Genomic DNA, 10,293 nt, shown 5'->3' on the forward strand with positions numbered 1-10,293 from the left:
AAAGTTATTCTGACCTCATCTTCTCTTCTTTCTCCTATGACCCTGATAATTTACTATGTTTTACACCTGCTGCCCTCCACTTTCATCTGTCTGTTTTTTTTTTCTGTTTTGTCTTGTGGGTATCATATTGCAGCTGCCTCGCAGTGACTGACCTCAGAAATATGAATCTGTTGGTATCTCCCATGCTAATTTTAGTTTGGGTTCACTATTGCTGCTGAAGGATCACAACAGTGTTGCAATAATATTTACACCACTTGCATGTTTTATTAATCACATTTTGACAAGCTTTTTTGACATTATATCTTCTTCTTTCATTTATCTGTGCTCCCCCATGACAATAATTCAATTCAATTCAATTCAGTTCAGGTTTTTTTTATATAATGCCAAGTGACGACAAAAAGTCTCAGGGCACTGTACAAAAAGCCAATTATTAAAGGTTATCTATCTAAGGAAGAGAACAGATTGTGTTGAACCCTCACTTTGTGTCAGTCTTCTATTCTGAGCAAACACATTGGCAACGGTCAAAAAGAAAAACTCTCTTTTAACAGGAAGAAACCTCCAGCAGAACCAGAACCAGGCTCAGTATGAGTGGCCAACAATGGAGGACAGGAAAGAGACACAGAATGACTGGTCCAGGTGGAGTTTCTATTGGATGAAAGACAAAGAAAAACATCTTAATGATAGAAATAATTACATTAGAGCGAGTAAAGACAGCAGCAGAGAGAGGAAATGTGGTCAGTTTGTCCTCCAGCAGTCTGAGCCGATAGCAGAATAACTAAGGAATAGCTCAGGAAACCCAAGCCAACTCTAACTATAGGATTTATCAAAAAGGAAAGTCTTAAGCCTGGTCTTAAAAATAGACAGGGTGTCAGCCTCACGGACAGAAACTGGAAGAGAGGAGCCTGAGAACTGAAAGCTCTGCCTCCTGTTCTACTTTTAGAAACTCTAGGAACCACAAGTAAACCTGCAGTCTGAGAGTGAAATGCTCTGTTAGGAAAATATGGAATAATAAGATCTTTAATATAAGATGGAGCTTGGCTGTTGAGAGCTCTGTATGTTTGAGGTAAGATTTTAAACTCTATTCTGAATTTGACAGGGAGTCACTGATCTCTCCTAACTCTCATCAGAAATCTGGCAGCAACAATGTGAATCGACTGAAGACTTTTTAAAAAGTATTTAGGACACCCACATAAAGAATTACAATAGTCCAGCCTAGATGTGATAAATGCATGGACCAGTTTTTCTGCATCATTTTGAGACAAGATGTTTCTAATTTTAGTGATATTACATAGGTGGAGAAAAGCACACCAGGTAACATTTTTACTGTGGGATTAAAAGACATATCCTGATCAAAAATAACACCACGGTTCTTTACATTAAAGGCCAAATTAATGCCATCCAGAGGAAATGAAATAAGCAGAAAATTAAGTCATCCAGGTTTTTTTTTGGTCTTTAAGACATGCTTGTAATCTAAGTAACTGACTGGATTCATTGGGTTTCATGAATAAATATAACTGAGTATCATCACCACCACAATGATAATATATCCCATGCTGTCTAATAAATTTACCTAATTAAAGAATATATAAAGTTAAGAGTATTGGTCCAAGCACTGAACCCCGAGGAACTCCATGACAAATTTTTGTTTATCAAGAAGATTCGTTATAACCATTTACAAACTGGAATCTATCAAATAAAAATGATTTAAACAATTTTAGAGCAGTTCCTATAATCCCAATATTGTGTTCAACCCTCTGTAATAGATTAATGTGATCAATTGTGTCAAATGCAGCTCTGAGATCAAACAGGACAAGTATGGAAACAAGTCCCCTGTCTGAGGTCACGAGGATATCACTGGTAACGTTCACCAGTGCTGCTATGATGAAGAAGAAACTCCTCAAACAGATTACTTCTGTCCAGATGTTCACACAATTGATTCGCAACTATTTTCTCAAGAATTTTTTAGATAAATGGGAGATTAGATATAGGTATACGGTTGGCCAGAACTCCCAAATCAAGTACAAGTTTCTTAAGTAATGGTTTAATAACAGCAACCTTAAAGCCCTGTGGTACATAACCAGTCATTAGAAACAAATGAAGCAGATTCAAAATGGGAATATTAATTAGGGAAAACACCTCTTTGAACAGTCTGGTTGGGGTGGGATGCAGCAGACATAGGCTAAACAGAAACCTGGGGTTGTTCTTATTCTTTTCTGTTAAAGATTAATAATATACAGTTTTAGCTTCATGAAGGGCTTTCTTGTGTGTAAGCAGGCTATCTTTCCAGGTTGAATATAATTCTTCCAAGTTAGTGGAGTGCCATTTTCTTTCCAACTTTCTAGATGCCTGTTTTAAATTAAGTAATTCTTAATCAAACCAAGAAGCCAGCTTCCTCTGACTGATGACTTTCTTTATCAGAGGAGCAATTTCATCAAGTGATGTTTGTATTGAAGTTGTAATGTTATCAACAAGATCATCTAAGTTGCTCCTCTCTGTTGCATTACTCTGTAAAACAGAGTAAAATAATAATGGGAGAGATTCTTTAAATTTGATTACAGCCTCTTTAATAAACATCTACTATAATGAAATTTACTCTCAGTGGCTGTTTAGTCAGTCAATGTAAACTCAAAGGTTGTTAAAAATGATCAGACAGAACAGGATTGCGAGGATGTATTATTAAGTCTTTACTCTCTATGCCATATGTCAGAACCAGATCAAGAGTATGATGAAAAGAATAAGTAGATTTGTGGACAATTAATTGATAGAGGCCATCTTTTTGCATCAGACCAGGTTTTCCCCCCAAAACACTCCAATTATCTATGTAGCCCAAGTTGTTTTCAGGACACCACCTGGACAGCCAGAGGTTGATTGACGACATACAACTAAACATGTCATCACTGGTCAGGTTGGGGAGGGGACCAGAGAAAACTACAAAGTTAGATTTTGCAAAGTTCCACACCAAAGCAACATTAATAACAATCTTGCTGTATTTAACCTTTGCCTTAGTCAGCAGTTTCAGGTAGGATTCAATGTCGCCCGGTCTGACTCCTGGGATGCATTTGACTATGGTCACTGCAGTCCCTAGTTCCACAGTTTGGACTCTGAAGCTGCCAATTACCAGGGTTGGCTTCTCAGGGAGTGTATCACTGAATGAGGAAAATCAGTTTGAAACATGAAAGGGTCAGTGGTGAACTGGGTGCTTAGCCTTAGCACCATGCTTACTCTGATCCATCACCCAACCAGCCTGGTGTCATGGCTGCTCCGGGTAGCATAGTATTTGTATGTTTTTTATTATTGCCTGGTACCAAGGGCGAAAGAGCTATAACTTTGTTTTTACACAATAGAAGATAATCTCAGTTTATATTTCCAGTGTGAAAGGCAGCGGGTGATATTCATTCGTTCAAGGAATGCAAAGCCTTCAATTTGTTTATGTATTTTGATGGTAATTTTCATTTTTAGCTGGTAACTTTGTGCCATCTTGACCAGGTCTTCTTTGTTAAACAGATGTTAGTCACAATGAACTTCCTGGTTAAATAAAGGTTAAATAATAAAGTGTATATTGATAAATCTCTGACATAAAGACAGAACAGGACCAACCTTCCTTTTCAGCTGGTTCCAGTACAAGTTTTAAATCCCTCCTCCTCCATGTTAACGAGTAAGACATTGCTGTTGGTAAAATAAAGAAATACACCTCAGATATTTTTTTCATGTTTCGCCTCTTGTTGATTCATGTAGTTCTTACTTTGCTGCTGCATTATCAAATATATTTTTTTCTAATATGTTTAGCTGTAATTAATTATTTCATGCTCAAAAGAAAGGTCATGAAACACCATGACTGTGTGTGGGAAACTTAAAGCTCCCGTCCCTAGAGCACACTCTGACACCAAAAATACAACATGGCTGCTCTTGTAAAACACTTCCTACTGGCTTCAATTCAAAAAAATGAGAAAAGGCAGGGACACTTGGTGTACGTCTATGGGTTAATAAATTATTAAATAATTAAAATATAAAATTAGTATTTAAATTGCAGGTATTCGATTTGAATCAGAAATATTGAATAAAGCTTTGTCTTCATTGTATCACAAAATGTTTAAATTTCAGACAACTATGAGTTAAGGTGTAATTATTACTCCCGGTCAGACAAAAATGTTTTTATCAAAATCTGTCACTCTTGAGATTGAATAATCACTGTTTCAACATAACATTATTGTAAACATTATTATTCATGAAATAAGAAGATGAGAAAGAAATATAACGTGGCATTGAAATATTATTGTTTTTACACGTGTGCAGTTGTAATGTTTGTGCCGACTGTTCATTTGTTTCACTGAACACTAAGCAAAAATCCTAAGAAATAACCAACCTTTCAGTTAATTTGGTTAAAACACTGCATAGCATTTCATTTCCCATTCCTTCATATCTTTATTTTAGAGGGTTGTTTTCAATATGAAATCATGGAAAACATGACCGAACCTAATCTTAATGCTTCTCCCCCCACTGTTTTCTCTACCCGCCCCCTGCCCTCTGAAGCCACGTCTTTCCTGTGTGAGTGTTAGCAGCTGGCACTAACCTCACGTTAACCAGCACGTCATTAGTTGCGTCTAGAGAACATTCAAACTGCAATGAATCACCAATGAGGAAACACGCAGATATACATGTTAATAGAAGTTTGAGTGCTGCTCACACGGTGTGTAAACTGAGAGAGTGTTGATCCACTGAGAGGCCGCTCTTATAAACAGATCACATGCCACGAGATTTTGGACGTAGATCATTTTTATGAAGACATGGAGAAGTGTATTTCACCGTAAATATTAGTAGATGACCTACGTCCAGCTTATGAACAAAGCAAGTTGTTTTTGCTTCACAGTCACAGAAACGTAAGCTCCGATCTTTGCAGTGTTGGACTGGAACTAACCCTCTTTAACATTGTTGTGTTGTTGACAGAGTTGATTTTATAACTCGGCGCCGAAAGGCAAAGTGTGGCAAAATAATGTTTTTGTCTCTGTGTGTGTTTGTTTTTTTCTGTTAGCAAAATATCTCATAAACCAGTGGACAGATTTCAATGGAGCTCTCACAAAGTAATCATCGTAATCATTCAACTTAAGTTGTTTAATTTTTAAATCAGAATAGTTACTGCAACTCATCCATATTAGCAAACAAAAATGCCTGAAACTAAAATTTTATTTTGTTGTAGCTGAGAATAATATCCATACATGTCAACCCCTTCAGAAGTCCTGTACCTGTACAATCACCTTCAGAAATCTGTAAAATTCACAAAACATCCTTAGTACTCTCACAAACATCACAAATTTTATTTACCACAACATTAATATTATATTGAATGTAGATATATACAACTGAAATATACACAGCACAATCCAGAAAACATCTTGCTGTCCTTTTATTTTTGACAATGGTGCAATGTACAGTTTATTTTCTAAGAAAAGAAATAAAAATTCATAAGTAAAAAAAAAGCATGAAGCTAAATTGATTAAAAAGATCGTTAAAAAACCCAAAGTTAAATGTTTGAATTGTTTTATTACTGTTGAGTGGGAAAAGCCTGTAAATCACTCACCAACATTAATAAATGGTTAAAAATAAATTCTATAGAAATTAAATAATATCTCGAGATGTCTTCAAATACACACTTATTCCATTACGTCTCCTTCCATACAGGAAGATACCTCCCACCATACTCCATTCCCTTTTCAGGAGTTCCCATTCTTTCTCACCACATGACTGCTCCATGGAAAATATCTCATGTACAATCACTGTGCATAGTTGTAAAACCATTCAAACAACAACCTTTGGTGCATGAAATCGCAAAACTTTGTTCTGAACAAGTCTCACAATTTCACCCAAGAGTCAGGGATAAATATAAAATCAGACATCTGGTTCTTTCTGTGAATTTATCAAGCAACAATGTTTTTTGAAAACAAGACCATTAGACGTAAAATAAATTTGAAGCTTCGTTTTTGAAAAATCCATAAGACTTTCTCTGTACATCTGTAGTCATGAAAAATGAGTAAAAATCCATATAATCTGTAACGTGTATGCATACCCAACAGATTGCACAAGCTCTTTGCTTAAAACTTTGCCATTAATCGTTGGAGTTAGCATTAAACCTCTTGAACCACTGAACTGATTTTAATGAAACTTTCATAAAATCATCAACCTAATTTAAGATGGCCGTCTTATTCAATGACCTTAGAAAACACAAAAATTAACTTGTTCAATTTTACATATATTGAGGTAAAATGTGGTGTAGTAGACTCTCAGAGGCATCTTCAACACATACTCTGAGCAGTACACATTGTGGAATATTTTTCCTTAAAACTTTGGTGTTAACTATTGGTTAAGAGCATTTATTCCCATATTTTTGAAAAATAAATCACCAAATGAGTTATGGGAAAATAATTCTAGTAACTTCATGACACAAGGATGACTGATTGATTGATTTATCATGGAAATTATATTTAGGTATCAAAATATGAAGTAATTACTCTGAATAAAACAATATATTGAGATGAAGGACAATGGAAGCTAAGTATGTATTAAAGAAAGACAAAATAAAGAAGTATTTTTATGCTTATAAGTCTTTTTGCTATCAACCCCAGATGAATCAAGGTAACAGCTTCATCTGAGTTAGCTTAAGTCTTCTATGAGAATTTCTCTTTGATTCTCCAAGCTGAGATTGCATGAGTGCTGTCTACTGCAGGTGAGATACTGAGTACATCAGCAAGTACACCAACCCCTCTTTAAAATTTCTGAATATCTTTTTAAAAGTATGATCAAAGACACATCTCATGTTCATTCTTCCTAAATTACAGCAGAAAAATAGAATATCACCTAAAAAAAATATTAATCAGATTTTTAAAATATCACTTTAATGTGAGCGTCTGTGTGGGCCTGCAACATAAACAGACACAGTGTTCCTGTATGGGAATGTAGCCCAGTCTCCAAGTCTCAGTCTATAAATAACTTGTCCAAATGTTGTCTAACTAAGTGTATTCAAGAAAGGAAGGGTCGAGGAATCAGGCCAGTTCCACTTTTTTTTTTGGTTTTGTTTACTTTATTGATTTTTACGTGCATCTTCTGCCAATTTATGAATGTATTTTTGAAATGAGTTTACTATTTAATGAAAAACTTCAAAATGATTGTAATTTACCAGATCACAGCCATGGGAAACTCCATCTATCTAAAACCCAACCTTTGAACCAATCAGCATCTCACAGTGGTAGCCATCACCTCATTCCAATTAATTATATCTTCTATACCCCTATCTACTGCTTTGGTATGCTTGAGTCACTTTTTTGACTAAATAATTTAAAGTTTTGTTGTGGTGAACAGTAATAGGCAGAGACTTTATCCTATCTCCTGCTGAATATTCTTTGAAACTTCCAACTCATTCCCAGATGGTTTGTGATGGAAATTTATCCGGTAGGTTATCGTAATGAACCCTGACTCTTTATAAAAGTCCATCAGCTAGCTGTGTTTTCATCAGAATGCCTGTGTTTGTGAAAGTGTGTGTGTTTGCCTGTTTTTAGCAAAATATCTCATGAATCACTGGACAGATTCTAATGAAACTCTCTGAGGGTAATTATTGAATGTACATCTGCAGCTGGAGATCAAGATCGCCGATACAGCTAATCAACCGCATCAAAAATAAAAATGGCTATAAATCAGTCAGTTTTAAAGCTATTGAGCTAAAATGTAGTGTGGTAGTAGCTGAGACTGATCCCCAATATATACTCCAAGTGCAAACAGATGAAACTTTGACACGCAAGGCAGTGGGCAAATGCAAACTATGGTGCCACCGTGACGATAAACTACCACAGTTCTGGAGTTTCGTGTATGTTTATAACCCTTCATGACCCTTCATGCTGTCACATCTAATGAGGAGCACTGCTTTCTTAATTCCACCTGAAGACCTCACCAAGACCCTGCAAAGATCATCCACTTTTTACATTGTAGTGTGGGGTTGTCATGCAGCCAGTGTGAAAGAAGTGTAATCAACAAATGTGGCAGGACACTTGTTTGGAAACGTTAGACTGATTGCAGGATTCAAATAATTAAGGAACTTACCAGAATCCCACATGCTCTACATTACACTTATAACCCCACTGTAGGCCATAGATAGGTAAAAGTTCCAATAAACTACAAGATGACTCTCAAAGTCTGACTTTAAATGAAAAAGTAACATTCTTTGAAGGAATATGTGTTTCCCACTGCCTCGCATGCCAAAGTTTTAAACAAACATCTTAGGTAAACTGTTAGCACTTAGAGTATGTGTTGAGGATGACTCTCAGCTACTACCAAACCCAATTTTAGCTCATTATCTGTAAAGTGGAGAATTGCTTTGGCTAAGTTTGATTAACTAACAAACCAATTTCCCTCAGGGGATCAATGAAGTATCTTTATATTCTATTCTATTCTGTTGGACGGACATCTTGAATTGGGCTGACTCTAAAAGATAATCAGTTGTAGATGTGCATTCAATGTCTATTTTCAGATGTTTTCATTACAATCTGCCCTATGATTAATACAACAATTTGCCAACACCCACAATTACATGATCACCCACCTTTTATGGTGGCAGGAGACAATAAAACTGGAGGCAACTGGAATTAGGATGGTTAGTCTGTCCAAAGTTCAAAAACTTGCCTGGGGGCGTGTACAACATTAACTTTTAAACAATACTTTTACTTAGATTGATCTCATATAAAATTTTTATGAATTTTATATGATATGAATTTTTTTGTCACAAAGCATTCACAGCTTTTTACTTTTGCTCTCAGTTGCTTTCACGTGATTTTACCAAATCTGGTGTCCTTTTTAAGAAACGTGTTTTTATTGACCCGGGCAGTACATCTGCACAGTCATTGTTGTTGGGGAGAGAAGATGTGCCATGTGACAACAACTTCGACTCTCCTCTTTTCTGCAGGCTGCTGACATTTAGGTTGCCGTGGTAACAGAAGGGTCTAGTCACAATGAGCACGGGGAGATTTGTTGGTCTGGGAACGAGTTCTATGATCTATGCCTTACCCTTTGACCCTTCAAACCTGGTTTGAGGGGTTCCCCTCACTTACCTCTCTTTCTTATTTTCCACATTTTCCTCTTTTTATACACAAATTGAACAGAGGAGTTTAGATTTCTTAGCGCTGTGGACAAATTAATTAAAAATGTTCCAGGCACTTCAGTCGGAGGGTCATGCTGAGTGGTGGGTCCATGTTTCTTTGTTCTGTTCTCTGCCTCATAAACATCACAATTAAATGCACTGTAATTTAAAGATCTGCTCTTTGTCGAATTACTCAGTGAGCAAATGACTCAGTGACTGCTTCCAAGGTAACTAAACTGTAGTCAAATGGGGCAAAAAGGCACAAATTGCAGTCATAAATAGATCCAAGACACACAAATAGACCAAATAATATTCTTTTAAATGTTTACCTTGTTTCCCGCCGCCCCCTTTGAGAATTGTCAGTCTTCTTCTATCTTCTATTTTCAACACACCATTCCCGTTAGCAGTGACCACAGACAAATAATCCTTTCATCAGTCTGTCTCCTGCGGCTGTGGGAGCAGAACAACCTGCCAGAGATATAGGGCAGGGTGACTTAAATATACCACAAAGCTATTTTAAATTGTTTGAGTAGTGTGACACACGGCGGGAGTGCAGACAGAAATAAACAAGACCAAAAGATGCTGCGGCTCCAGCTTAGTGGTCGTGCTCATGGACAAAATGAACGCTGCTTAGTGCTTACATCGATGTGTTAGCTTCATCACACTGAGAACATATCAAGTAGCTAATTAGAGCTAAACACAAAGTCCAGCTGAGTTTGAGGGGAATGTCATTAGCTCTGCAGAATAAATCAAAAACCTGAAAACTGAAATAAAAAGTCACATCAAAGTCAATTGCATTCATCCTCCAGAGAATGTATGCACAATTTTTTTTTGCGGTTATCAGATGGTAGTAGTCTTTCTGTTTCATCCAGATGGTTAAACTTTTTTAGTCTAGTTCTTCAGCATATTATTCATATCAATCCTATTCTCCTTCTGAGTGGTGGTGCTATTAATGCCTTCACCAGTGCCTCAAATTTTTGGTCTTGTCCACACGGAAACACAGTGATTCCACAGCAGTCTTTTTTCTTTGTCATTTCTTAAACTAGGGTGTCATGGTAGCACAGTTGTTAGAGCTGTCACCTCCCAGCCGGGGGCCTTTCTGGGTGGAGTTTACATGTTTACCCCGTGCATGCATGGGTTTACTCCAGGTTCTCCAGTTTCCGACCACAGACCAA

General features: G+C 36.7%; 1 long non-coding RNA gene across 1 annotated transcript; it reads right to left on the bottom strand.

The window, feature by feature from the left end:
* Nucleotides 1-242: 242 nt before the first annotated feature.
* Nucleotides 243-9,606, bottom strand: LOC112451203. The gene is made up of 3 exons (XR_003039981.2): nt 9,448-9,606; nt 3,598-3,666; nt 243-645 (listed from the first exon to the last, which is right to left on the bottom strand). It is a non-coding gene; the product is annotated as an uncharacterized LOC112451203 (long non-coding RNA).
* Nucleotides 9,607-10,293: the final 687 nt, after the last annotated feature.

Source organism: Kryptolebias marmoratus, linkage group LG11, assembly GCF_001649575.2.
Source record: "Kryptolebias marmoratus isolate JLee-2015 linkage group LG11, ASM164957v2, whole genome shotgun sequence".
Classification (NCBI taxonomy): Eukaryota; Metazoa; Chordata; class Actinopteri; order Cyprinodontiformes; family Rivulidae; genus Kryptolebias; species Kryptolebias marmoratus.